The 13,969-nt window shown below is 34.6% G+C and overlaps 1 protein-coding gene across 47 annotated transcripts in view; it reads left to right on the top strand.

The window, feature by feature from the left end:
• PTPRD (protein tyrosine phosphatase receptor type D) overlaps positions 1 to 13,969 on the top strand; it is a 1,168,317-nt gene that overhangs the window by 251,727 nt on the left and 902,621 nt on the right. The window lies entirely within an intron of this gene.

The raw sequence follows: 13,969 nt of genomic DNA, 5'->3' as shown, positions 1-13,969 counted from the left end.
TAGTTCCCAGCCTGTTGTGGTGCCCAGATTATTCTTCCCCAGGTGCAGAACCCTGCATTTGCCTTTGCTGAATTTCACAGCTCTTCTCTGCCCACCTCTCCACCCTCTCAAGGCCCTTCTGAAGGGCAGCACGACCCTCTGGGGTATCAGCCACTGCTCCCAGCTCTGTGTCATCAGTGAACTTGCTGAGGAGACCTCTGCTCCTTGCATTAATAACTTGTATCCAAGTTATTGATGAACAAGTTAAACAATACTGGATGAGTATTGAACCTTGAGGGCACCACTAGTGACAGGCCTCCAGCCAGACCCTACACTACTGATTATAACCCCCTGGGATCTGCCATTCAGTTCATTCTTAATCCACCTCTCTGTCCACTCACCTCATCCAGCTTCCTGAGTTTGCTTGTGAGGATGTTGTGAGAGACAGTGTCGAAAGCCTTGATGAAGTTGAGGTAGATGTTATCCACTGCTCTCTCCTCATTCATCTGATTACTTGTTTCATTATGAAAGGCAATGAGGTTGTTCAAACATTACATGTCTTTACTGAACCTATGCTAACCCCTGATCCGCTTCTTGCCTTCCATGTGGTAGTCATGGACTCTAGAATGAGGCACTCACTCCATCACCTTTCCAGTGATTGAGGTGAGGCTGTAGTTCCTTGGCTCCTCCTTCATGGCCTTTTGGAAGACCAAGTTGATATTTGCTGTATTCCATTCCTCAGGTACCTCTCCTGATCTTCATGACCTTTAAAAGATGGTCATGAGCATCCTGTCTAGGAACAGCTCTCTTGGCACTTGTGCATTCATCCCAAGCCCTTGGAATTGTGGATATCAAGTTTTCCTGACTCTAACCCAATCCTCTATGACCAAGAGGAATTTTCCATCCAACATTCATTTACCCTTGTCTCCTGGGTCAGATATTCCTGGAGGCTGGTCTCATCAGTGTGGATTGATGCAAAGAAGGCACTCCATAACTCTGCCTTCTTTACATCCTGTTACCAGGGTCTCCTCTCCATTTACCAATGGGCCTATATTCTGTTTTATTTTTCTTTTGTAATTGATATATTTGAAAAGCCTGTTTTGTTATCCTTTACATCCTTGGCCACATTTAATTTAAGATGTGCCTTGGCCTTTCTAGTCTCATTTCAACTTTGATCACCTCTCTATATTCACTCCAAGTGACCTAACCTCACTTCCATCTCCTGTGTATTTCCTGTTTACTCTTGAATAATGACAGGAGTTTTTTATTCATTCAAGGAGGTCTCTTGTCCTTTTCACTTGATTTCTTTCTCATTGGTATGCATCACTCTTGTGCCTGAAGGAACTGATCCTTGAAATTCAACCAACTCCCTTGGAGCCCTCTTCCCTGCAGGGCCTGTTCCTCTGGGACTCTTCCACTCTTCCAAGATCCTCAAAGAAGCTAAAGCTAGCTCTGCTGAAATCAATGGCTGTAATCTTACTGTCCTGACACCTCTTCATTCAGTAGTGAACTGCGCAATATGATGGTTGCTACAGCCAAGACTGCAGCCAACCCTCACATCATCAACAAGGCCTTTGTATTTCTTAGTATGAGGTTGAGCAGCAAAAAACTGCTTTTGGGATCATTCACTAACTTGTACAGGAAGTTACCATAGATGTTTTCTAGGAACCTGCTGGACGTGTATTTTATAAAGCATTTCTTTTTATAGATTAGTAAAGTTGATCTTTGTGAAAGTAGGCTTTACCTGTGAAACTAATTACGATGTAATCTATGACAGTGATAAACTTTCCAGAGACAGAAATTCTGTTGTACCTTATGCAAGTTATGAAATACAATATGAAGCTTTTCAAGACAAGGCATCCAGAGTAATTTTTTTTCATTTATCTTTCCAATTTTGAATTCAAATGCACTTTCACTATTTATACAATGCTCAGTGTTGTTATTTTGATTTTTCAAAGCATTGCATCTGTTGAGAATTAGTAAACAAGATTGTACAGTTACTTTCCCACATGTAGTTTTTTGTTCCTGGTCAAATCCTGAGAGAAAATTGACTTTGGAGGATTTATCCTTTAGCCTCATGCTCATTTGAAGTAGCTGTTTGAGGCAGCACTTTTGTAAAGGCAAGCATTTAAAAATAGTAAAGCAGGAAAGCTACTCACATTGTACTGAAGATGCTAAACTTTGGTTTAGATTTTTAAGTATTATAATACAATTCTAAATAACATATGCCATTATGAAACATTATAATGCAGAATACTGTGTATTCTTCTCTCTTTACGTTAGAAAATATATAAAAAATTTAATCAACTTTTCTGTTTTATAAACCATTCAAAACAAATCTAAATGACTGCATATTTTCACTAGTCTTTCGGTAAACATGAATAGCAATGTTGAGTGACCCAATAGTTGACAATATATGTTAAAAAGATAAGACAGGTCTGACCTTTTTCTGAAGACTTGTATGAAAAATCTGTACATCATATCTTTACAATTTACTTGATATTCAAGATTCCAAAAAGGCAAAAATCCTTTACTTTTCTTTGTCTGTTTGCTCTGTGCTTTCAGCATGCTTTGATGCTATAAACAACTATAGTTAGTTTCTTTTGTTGAATTCATGATTGTTGTTCTGATTTCCTATAGTAATATGGATGACATCTTGGAAGAATAAAAATGCCTTTTTACTGCTTAAAAATGAGCAGGTTGCTGTTACATCTGAACCCTCTGACAATACCTTACTGATATTGTTCTAGAAATCATGAACATTGGATTTTTCGGTTTTTTACTTATTTTTGGGGAAGAATAATATCGGTACTTGGCAAAAGTAATTTGTTCAAAGTGTTTGTCTTCACCTTTGCAGGTGAATGGAAATATGTTCCTGATAAGGAACATGCTATTATATAGAAGGGATTTAAATTAATTAAGTCACTATGATGTACTACATGACCGGTATCAAGAAATTCACAACCATAGTACAAAGCAAGCTCCTAACAGGTTGGTGTTATGCCATCACAACACCTGGCTTCCTGCATTGGTTTTCAAAATCCATAGTTTCCACATTTTCATTGTACAACTATTACTGGTAGAAATTGGGTTTTGAAAATGCCTGCAGAACAGAAAATATTTTATTATAGTCACAATATAAGATGCATTATTCAAATATATCAGAAAAACACAACTTTTAAATTTGCTAAAAACCCTTTAAAATTTCTGAACAGCTGCAAAGAAAATACTGATATCAACTTTTTACTTTGATTATTATTATTTGCATTTTCTACTTACAGGATCACATTTCTACTCTTTTTCTATATTAGTTCTTTTGTGATAATTCATGCCTTAAAGTCTTTCATAGACTTCTTTTGTCTATGAGAAGCACAGCATCTTGTCAGATATGGTGCTCTCTCAAAATGTAAAACAAAGAAAGCAAAAAGCAAAATCAAAAGTAAAACCAAACCAACCAACCAAACAAATAAAAAAGACCCTAAAAACCCAACCAAAAAATAGCCCACCCAAATCCAGAAGTTTTGTATACTTATAGCAAAATGGCTTTTATACATAAACTTTTATTTTACAGGCAATAGCACATAACTCTATGTCCCTGAAATAAGATATTCTCAAATTAGGAGAAATTGCTTATAGTATAGGTTAGCAATTATGGTGACAGTTCTAAAACTGGAATACAAGAGAACATTTTTTTCAGTCCCAGAGTTTGAAATGTGTTTACTTAATTTGTTGCAATATATTAAACAAAATACAAGACTTATAACTCCAGAAACCCGAGAGAAGAAGAATGACTTTGGATAGAGTGTTCTGCTCTAAAAATTTTTGTCATTAAATAGCCACTTCATATAATTCATTCATATGGACTAGTAGAGCCATGAAACAAATTTGTTCAAAGTAGGCTGACTGGTACTTACTCTATTGTAATGCTTCTGATAAGTCCCATATTATTCAAATACAGTAAACATAGATTTTTCCCAATAGTATACAGTGCTTTTATGTCTTAATAACCAGATTTAAACTATGCATTAGATTACAAAGGGAAGAGTTGCTGCAAGAGCAATAGGAAAAAGAATCATACCTAGGAAAATCAAATGGCCTGATCCTGAATTCGTTTTGGTATATGAGTTGGAGAGATTTTCAAATGCATTCAATTCCCTTGGTGAATGGCATGTTTCCTCAAATATATTTTCTTTAGAGATAACATATAAAATTTCCTTTACTTCTATGGCAAGAAATTAGGCAAAACACCATTAAAAAGAAACTATGAAATCTGTCAGATGGGATGAGAAAAATAGTGCATTTGAAGGAAACTGCTGTTTTATTCTCCAAAAATTGTTTCAGACTAGAAGACAGTGATACATTTCATGATTCCTCTCTTTGCAACATGACTTAATGACAGATACTTTAAAAACAAGCAAACAAACACCCAGAAGTTCCTCCTCAAAAATCAATGCCAATTTCTTGAATATTTAGATGTGAGAACTTAGTTATCTAAAATAATGGGTTTAATTTTTTTATATACCGTGTATACAGATTCAGCTGTCTGATTGTTTTGTTCTATTTTATTCAGACATTTTTACAATATCTCTTTAAAAAAAAGCAAAAAACAAACAGGTACTGATGTTACTCCTGTAATTCATTGTACAAAGAAGAAGTCTGTATTTCATAGAATCATAGAATGGTTTGAGTTGGAAGGGACCTTAAAGGTGATCTAGTTCCAACTCCCTGCCATGGACAGGGATGCATTTCACTAGACCAGCTTTCTCAGGGTTCCAACCTGGCTGTGAACGCCTCCATAAATGGGCATCCGCAGCTTCTCTGGGGTCTGGGTCCAAAGCCTAACCAGCCCCACAGAAAAGAATTTTTCCCTAATATCTAATCTATACCTACTCTCTCTGAAGCCATTCCCACTTGCCCTGTGACTACATAGTGTCGTAAGTAAATTATCTTCCTCTTCCTTGTAGGTTCCCTTCAGGTACTGGAAGGCTTCTGTTTAGTCACTGCAAAGCCTTCCCTTTTCCAGGCTGAAAAATTTCTTTCCTTGTGGAAGTGCTCCATTTCTCTGATCATCTTGGTGGCCTCCTTCTGGACTCAGTTCGAGTCCATGTCCTTCCTGTGCCGGGGACCCCAGAGCTCAGTGCATCACTCTGGGTGGGGTCTCACAATGCAGAGTACAGGGACAGAATCAAATAACCTCCCTTAGCCCTCTAGCCATGCAACTTTTGATACAGACCAGAAATAGGCTGCAAGTTCATTTCTCATCCAACAGAACCTCTAAGTCCTCCTCAGCAAGGCTGCTCTCTATCTGTTCACTCCCCCAGCCTGTGTTGGTACTAGGGATTGCCCAAACCCATGTGCATTTCTGAAACAGCAAGCAAAAGCTAGATTTGTAGAATTCAAGACTGAACTTTAAATTGTTTTTCCTGATGATATTATGAAGATTTGGCTAAGGAAACAACATACATATAATAATTTTTTACCCACATCCTCTCATATACAGCTTGTGATTTTTTTCACTGCATAAAAAAATATTTGTCACAGTTTGTTCTAATGCAGAAGTGTATTTCCAAAGAAGCAATAAGTATTAAATCCTTTTCATTAAGATGTATACTCTGTAAATACTACACTAGATGACTAGTGTAGGTGACTTTGTTCTACTCCCCTTCTTTTTTTTTGTTGCCTGCTTAAATTTTTATCTAAGGTAATAACAATAATTATAAAATTTAAGTCAGCAGCTGTTAGCATACATATTTTTGTTGCTGACAAATTCAATTAAAGACATTGCTAGCTAAACCAATCAAGTAACAGGTAGCTCAAAAAAGGTCAACTCTAAATTATTGTTTCCCATAATAATTTCCCAAACCATTAAGTTTGCAAAATTAATTTGAAATTGAATCTCATAAAAGTAAATTATGGAGAATGCCTTGCTAGTTTGTGGGTATTCTAAAGCATAAAACTGTATGTCTACCATGCAAAATGCTTCTCCTAGTATTGTCCAGGTTGCAGCGCAAGTACAGAAGGTTCCAGCAGTATTTGCATTAAAAACCCCTATTTACAGGAATGGTAATTCTAGTCAGGAAGATTTTTTTCTACCTTATAATAACATACCAAATATTCTTATTTTATTTTGTTTTGAATTATGTTTTGGGACATTTTAAAAAAGACAAGAAAGAAAGTTTGGTTCACAGTAACAAACAAAGCTATTAAAATAATCGTAGTATCTTTAGAAGTTGAATAATTCAACAAGGAATTAAATTTCCAAAATTCTAATGTGAGTTTGAACGTCACCATGAATTAAAATGCAAATGAGAATTAAAACACCTAACCCCAAAAGAACTTAAGTCTAAAATAGGATGAATCAGTTATTTACACAGCTACATTAAGCTTTTAGTTACTGTAAACCAAGCCAAATTAAAAGTAATATTTACCAATAATTCTACAAAACTGAGGTTTCATGTTCCCTGATTTGTTTCTTCTAAAAATTGCAACAGCTTGTGGAAGTTAAAAAGAGCTTGAAAAGCTACAGAGGTAGGGAATTGAACCTGATCACAGTTGTTTTTAAATAGTATTTTAACAGTGAATGCTGGTTAAAGACAGCTTTTCCTGAGAATATCAACTAACAAAACAATAAAAGTCAGTGAAAACTATTCAAAAAGAGGGATAAAACCAATACACATATAGGGTTTATAAAGGAAATTACTATTAAGCACCTGAGGTTAGTCTGGTAGGCACCATAATGGTTTCAGTGATCATTCATCTGGAATTTAAATGTCTATCCTTCTTTCTTTATTTCACAATATTGTTTATGGTGAAATTAAATATATGCCTGCTGAATTATCTCATGGATAATTTATGTGCACTAGAGCTAAAACTCAAAACAAACAAAAACCAAACAAAAAACCCAATGACAAAACCCCCAAAATCATCAGTACTGCCCATGAATATCTCTTAGAAAGAGTTTTGGGGAATCACCAGGTGCTTCCACAACACATCCCCCGCTTCTACAAAAATGTGAAAGCAGTTGATTTATAATTGCTCCAGAACAGTAGTTTAACTCATGTTAGCCAAAAGAGCTTCACAGTTTTCTGGTCACTGTAGGTGCTTATTGACATGAAAAAGTGTGAATCTATAGCCTTCTTCAAAGACAGGCATTCACATTGTTTTAATAGACTTAGGTGATGCTGACTATTCTTCTTACCCTTGTCTGGGGTGCCCTATATAAAAGCTTTGATTTACTAGTAAAAAATTGCTATTCAGGTTTTCTTTTATATATGAAAGAATTTTTTTGATTAATTGCTATCTCAAAGACAACAAAAGTTTCTGGCACATTAAAGCCACCATCTAGTTAAACAGTACCACACTGAGAGATTACAGGACTTGAATTTCATTATATATTTCATTCTATTCTATAAATAGATTTTAAATTTTAAAATTTAATGAATTTTAAATTTTTATCCTTGGTAGTTGAGATTTATTTCCTTTTTAGACAGAAATTATGTCTTTGACAAATTGCAGCAATGTCAGATTCTTAAGTGCAAAAGTTCAGGTTTTTTTATTTTCTATTCTGTAGGTATTATTTTTTTTCCCAAACTGTAGTGGCAGCTTGGGTTTACTTAGAAAAGTGATTGGTTGCAAGAGTTTTTGTTATAAGATGTTAGGTGCAATTTGATTTGGGATGAAAAAAGAGGAATTTTGTTTCCTTCTTGTCAATCTTTCTTAGTGGATAGATATTGAAGGCTTCACATGAAAATATAAGTGCTCAGCTGTCAGTTTCTAACATGAATTAATTGTGGCAAGAGAACACAATTCACACGTAAGTTTTAACATATAAAGTTGAGAACCTACATGCTTATATTTAAAATATATCACTGCCTCAGACATACATATCATTTTTGTCTGTTATTATACAAGCTAAAATAAGGTGTTTTAATTTTAAAGGAATAAAGGAATAAAATTCAATATGCAAAGTTTAAGTAAACTGTGGAAAGGGATAAAATGTCATTTTTTTGATATATACAAACTAGTCAATAGAAATATATCTTTTTGAAGAGTGCTTCTAGTTAGACCAGTGAAAGCTGTATAAAATAGATAAGAAACTTATTTTCTCTAACTGATGCCATACAAACTGATAGGAAACCTTTCAATTTCAATGGGAGTGGATGGTGACACCAGCCAAGAGTGTTTTAAGAAAGTTATTTCATCCAATTCTCAATGTGACAAATATTTGACTGTATCATTTACTACAAGGGGTATAGGAAATATAATTTTCATTATATATTTTGACTTTTCTCAGTATAAGAAGTTTAAAAACATTAATTTGCAAATGAAATTAACTGAAGTTACATCATACATTATGCATGCATACATGATGTATCATTCTTTCATGCGTTCATATTCATCAGTTTTAAAAAAGCATAAATAACTTGAAAGCAAGAAAACAAATGCCCAGTTACCAGTCTTTATACTTCACATCCTTATACTGACCAGCATAATTGAACATTCCATTTACTTTAGGTTTACAGTTACAGAAGACAAAAAAATAGAGTAGTAGTGATTACAGTTTCGCTCTGCTGTATTCCTTGGACTGAAAGATTTTCTGGTGTGAGATTTGAGCATTTGGCCAATTTGTACATGATCTCCTAACTTCCAGTTAGCAGTTAGACCAGAAGCCTAGCAAAAACTATAGCTATTAGTTCCAGCTAATCTGCATATATGGGAAATAGAGAACAAAGACCAGCTGTGTATTTGTAGTTCAAAGGAAATATAGCTAGCTGGGAAATGAAAATGCGATCAAAACAGTGCCTTCAGTTGTGTAAAATTGAAACAACTAGTTTAATTGTTGCATGTGATAAGTTCAAGCAGATGCTGTACCTGATAAATGGACCCTAATGTTTTTTAAAATTCTAAAATTTTTTTAAAATTCTGAAATAGCCTAGAGACTTCATTGATAGGATTATCTGAGCCCCAAATACTCATTGCAAAAGGGATTTCTATTGAACTTTTTCTATTACAAACCATAGACTTGTAAAGAGAACAGAAATACTTCCTAGGATATCTTTCAGATAATTTTTGCTAATAATCATGAAGTGAAGCATCCTTCCTATGCTTTGGAAACTAAAAAAAGTCTCAGGTAAATTGTGATGTCTTAGCACCAGTTCAAACAGGAATAATGCTATAGCAGCCATAAAGATATTAATTATATTCCTGTGAGAGAATTCATAGATACAATTGGGACATAAATCCAGCTGAACCAAGACTGTCAGGATAGGAATGAATTGAGTGTTTCAAAACCAGTGATTTATTTTTCTGGCCCAAATCACACTGAAAGCTTAAAACAATTTCATTAATTATATACCATCTTTTTAAGTATCTATCCAATTGGTGCAGTAAGGGTTGTCATCCATTTTGCTGACTTCATTATTCTGGAGATTTTTATAGGTAAATCTAGATATATTTTCTACCTACTGGGAAAACACCTTGATACTCCCTTGAAAGTTCTTAGCTCTGTTGAAGAGTTTCATGCATAAGATAGGGGGATTGTTTGTCTTCACTACTTGGAGATGGCACATTTTTACTGGTAGTATAATACTTCTTCAATAGAGAACAACTGAAGGCTATTACTGCCCTTGTCGTCCTCCTCTTCCCCATCATAGTTTGTTGTTTGTGAAGGAATGGAATGTTCAACACAGCCTCTCCACTTAGTGGGCTTTTTGTCCTTTACTTCTCTACTATCTGCAGTGTCAGAACATCCTCATCTTCTCAATCCTTTTCAATCTTTGAGTGACTTCCTCAATAATCATCAAGCTCCTGCAGTAGGTTATTGGTATGTCTGACTTTCCTGCTTAATTGAATACTGTTAAAATAACATAAAATATCAGAAAAAACCCTGCTAAATGGCTATCCCTTGACACCACTTTGCAAGTATAAAATAGTATGCTCTTTAAATCTTTTTAAACTAATTTTCATAGATATTTTTTACAATGTTGCAATGTCTCACTATCTCATTTCTGTTGCTCCTTGAGGCATGCTTTAACAGCTCAAGCATGGTGATATAGATCTGTCAGCCTCTACCACTACCAGGTTCATGCCCCAGTCCTCTCAGTAGTCTCTGTGGAAAAAAAATACAAGATTATATGCCACTTATTTTATGCAGATAATCCCACCATGACTCAACACAAATCCCTGTCTCATTCTGTAGCTCTAGACCACTTATAGGGGAAGTAAAGGATCTATGGGGAGAAAAACAGCTGCTTTACATTCAGCCTTTTTACCAGATTTAATATGATTGTTCCTAGGAAGAGAAAAAAAATCATAATAATTACTCAATTTTCATAAAAGCATGGGAATTCTGGGAAAATACTGTAAAGAAAACTACCTTTAGCCCATTTTGGCTTTGAAGTATAAACACTTTTAAGTGTTCATACTTCAATTTTCTACTTAATGCAAACTATATGTTATCATAGGCATCTTTGTGATGTTACAAGATAAACCTCCTATCTCCTGTAAAGTAGTTCTAGATTGGCAAACTGACAAAAGCTAAATTCAAAGCAATTTAACAAATTAAAATAGATGACAAATAATATTTCTTTTACTCCAATTGACAAGAAAATTGGAAAAAAGTTAAAATTAATCCACTCAAATACAATTTTTTTTTGCAATTATTACCTTCTTCATGAAGTTAGCTTCTTGCCTACAGGATCCAAAACCAAAGCTAACAGCTTGAAATGACGATATTGATCAGTTTGTCTTTTTTCAAAAAAAAACCCCATATAAAATAAAACCTAATGTATATTCTTTTTCCTGTGTAGTATTATCTAGATTTCTGATGGTGGTTCTCTCTAGTGTTTTTAATAGACTGTTTTTCAAGGATTGCATCCTTCAATTTATTTGCTACTTTTTTTCATGAGAATTCACATTAACTATAGAAAACATAATTTCTTCACCAGAGAGTCTTCTTCTGTAATTTATTTGTGGCAAACTATCAGTATTACATAAAAAATTAAATGTCGTATATAATTTTGAACTACGAATTTTTAAGCTGGGAATTTGCTTGTCATATTTCTTGCTATTTACCTTTCTTTTTTCACGGTCTTCTGTTACTTGCAGGATTCAGGATAATACCCCCTGGGTCTCAGTGTCCTGTTATTTCTTCCAGATCTCTGTAGTCACAACTGTTATGCTCCAGGTTGCCTCGTTTGGTATAACTGGTTCAGACAAGGAAGAACAGCAAGGGTTAACAGTCAGGGAGACAGGCAAGTTTTGACTATCTCCCTGCTGCATCCTGTATGTGAATCTACATGAAGTAACTAACTTCCCTAGACTAAAAACCAAGTCAGCTCTTGAGGGCTGCTAATCATCCCCCACAGCAGCAAGTGACCTGCTGATATCATTTGCTTTTCCTTTTAATGTTCCTTCATGGGTCAAGGTCACATGTCCTGGATTATTTGTTTGAAAGTAAAATTTTATAGATGTATAAAAATTGATCTGTTCTAAGAATCAAAAATAATCCAAAAGAAATTTGTAAATATTTGAGATGTTTGCCTTTTTTCATATTCTATTAAAAATATTATATGCAATCATATTAAAAACAGCAAGTTATAAAAGATGCAGTAAATTAAGCTAAATTAAGCCTAGGTGGTTTTTTGCTTTGTAAATGCACAACATAAAAGACAGTCATTCTGTTTATGGAAGTTATTAATCTACTTCCATCCTGGTGCTAGAACACATCTCCTGAAAATTCAAGTGAAAAATTAAGGTTATATTGTTTTTCTGGGTAGATCTGAGATGGGAAATAGTGAGAAATACATAAAAAGTTACCATGTGAAGTATCATGAGAAGATTTTTATGTCTTTCATACTAGTGATCAGATCACCTATTGAAAGGTGAATCAAGATCAGAATGCATCAGGAGTTTGGGAAAAGGGACTGAGACAACTTTTAAGTCAAGAGGGAGAAAATCTCTTTAAAATGAAGATCTTAAATGTTAAAATGTCATGAAGAAGAGGTACCAATGTATAGGAGAAGTGGAAGACAAAGACAGACAGCATGATAATTATTAGTGCTAAAGTAAAGTGGAATTATATTTGTTGAGCTTTTTGTATGTGTAAAGTGCCACTGACCTACCTAGTATCCTTTTGTCTTTTGCTACTTATTGGGAGAAACAAAACAAAGTATAATACAGACTTACAGAGGAATAGAAATACCTAAATGAGAAATGTGATTTACAGAACACTTCTATAAACATCCACATATATCAATTAGATAGGTCACAGACAGGCGCAGACAAAAAAAACTAAGCACAGTGCAACATACTGTATTAGAAGATCAGAATCAAATTAAAATTATCTAGAACAGCCTCTGTTATCAATCCTATTAACAGCTTCTGCTCCAGGATGAGAAGCTCTTGGCCCTTAAATTGATTGCAGTACTTCACCAAATCATTGAATGCATTGGAAGGGACCTTAAAAATCATCTAGTTCCAGCCCACCCTTGACCTGGACATGGATGCCACCCACTAGATTAGATTGCGCAAAGCTGCATCCAAACTGGGTGAACAGTTCCAAGAATGGGATGGATAATCTTGACTTGATCAAAGATGTGGACTATTAATTATTTAGGTTTGATTGTGATATTTTCCCACTGATTTGGCAGCTGTCACAAAATTATATTTGGCTAAACTCCCAGACATCAAAATATGGGGTGGACCAAAGAGATTGAAATCCCTCCATATGTCAGTGTGATTTTATCACTTTTAACACAGCGTATTTCAGATCTATGTTGCGTAAAACTAACTAATTTTACTAAAATCAAATCAGTTAAGCTATCTCCTAGTATTAGTAAGGTCTATTATTGACAGTTCCCAGGCCATGTGGAGTCTTTTGCTCTAAGAAACTCAGTTTCACAGACACTGCTCTTTGCTCACAGATTCTTATTGATAATTATGTCGTTGGAGTTATCTGAGAACTTATCACAAGTATGTCATGAAAAGATCAGAGACTGGTTATTTTAGGGGATCCTTCTGTTTAGTGCTACAGTTGTAATTTGCAACTGTTCCTAAAGAGAAGCACACAATTTTTTGAAACTTTGTATTGCTTTAAACTTTTCTTAAGGCAAACAAATATCTCAGTCAATATGCAGATTAGAATAGTGTTTCTGATACAAATTAACACATGACAATACGAAAAGATATAAAAGTACCTCCTTTTTTTAGTAAAAATATTTTGGAGATATCATCAAATAAGTTGAAAATTTGTAAAGAGTATGTGCAGGGAGAGCCCCAGTTTGTACCTTGAGAATAGCTGTTCATCCTATTAGAACTGTTTCCTGAGGGTTCCCCTCACTTCTACAGCCTATATCCTTTGCGTAATAGCTATGTCCCTGTTGTGATTTGAACAGTGTCTGAAATAAGCACACCATATGTTCAAAAATACAGTTGAAATTTTTAACCGTGCTGCTTTTGTATGACTTGTGTGGATGAGCTGTCTTTTTCAGCTTTAACAGGTAGTTGCAGGGTTATGTGAAATATATACATGGAAACAGAGTGACCAGTGCTGTTTATAAGTGATATGCTTTCATAATTTCGTGCAGATTTCATATTTTCACTTCATGGAGTCAGGTTCAGACTAATAAAATGACCAATTGTAAAACTTAGCTTATTATATATTTTGAAATTTCTCTCTGATTTTCTCTTTTTTTCTCTCACAAAAGTTATAAATGCCAACTGTGGTAGACTTGCTTTTGACAGTTCAACTTTATGGGCATGTCCGTTCTGTACAAATCCATTGATGTGAAGAAGTGTACTGTGACGTAAAACTGAAAAATTAGGAAGGAGAATTGAATGAGGTTATGAGTTACTATTATCTATAAAACCCATAAGGAAGAAGCATATTTTTCACTAGCAGTCTGGTTTGCTTTTTGTGGCCTTACCTGAAGTATGAACGAATTGAACTATATATTGTTTCTTTTGAAAATCATAATTGCCATATAAAGGT

This window comes from Zonotrichia albicollis, chromosome Z (assembly GCF_047830755.1).
Source record: "Zonotrichia albicollis isolate bZonAlb1 chromosome Z, bZonAlb1.hap1, whole genome shotgun sequence".
NCBI lineage: Eukaryota > Metazoa > Chordata > Aves > Passeriformes > Passerellidae > Zonotrichia > Zonotrichia albicollis.
The sequence above is the reverse complement of the archived record's forward strand: the minus strand, read 5'-3'. Positions and strand labels throughout refer to the sequence as shown.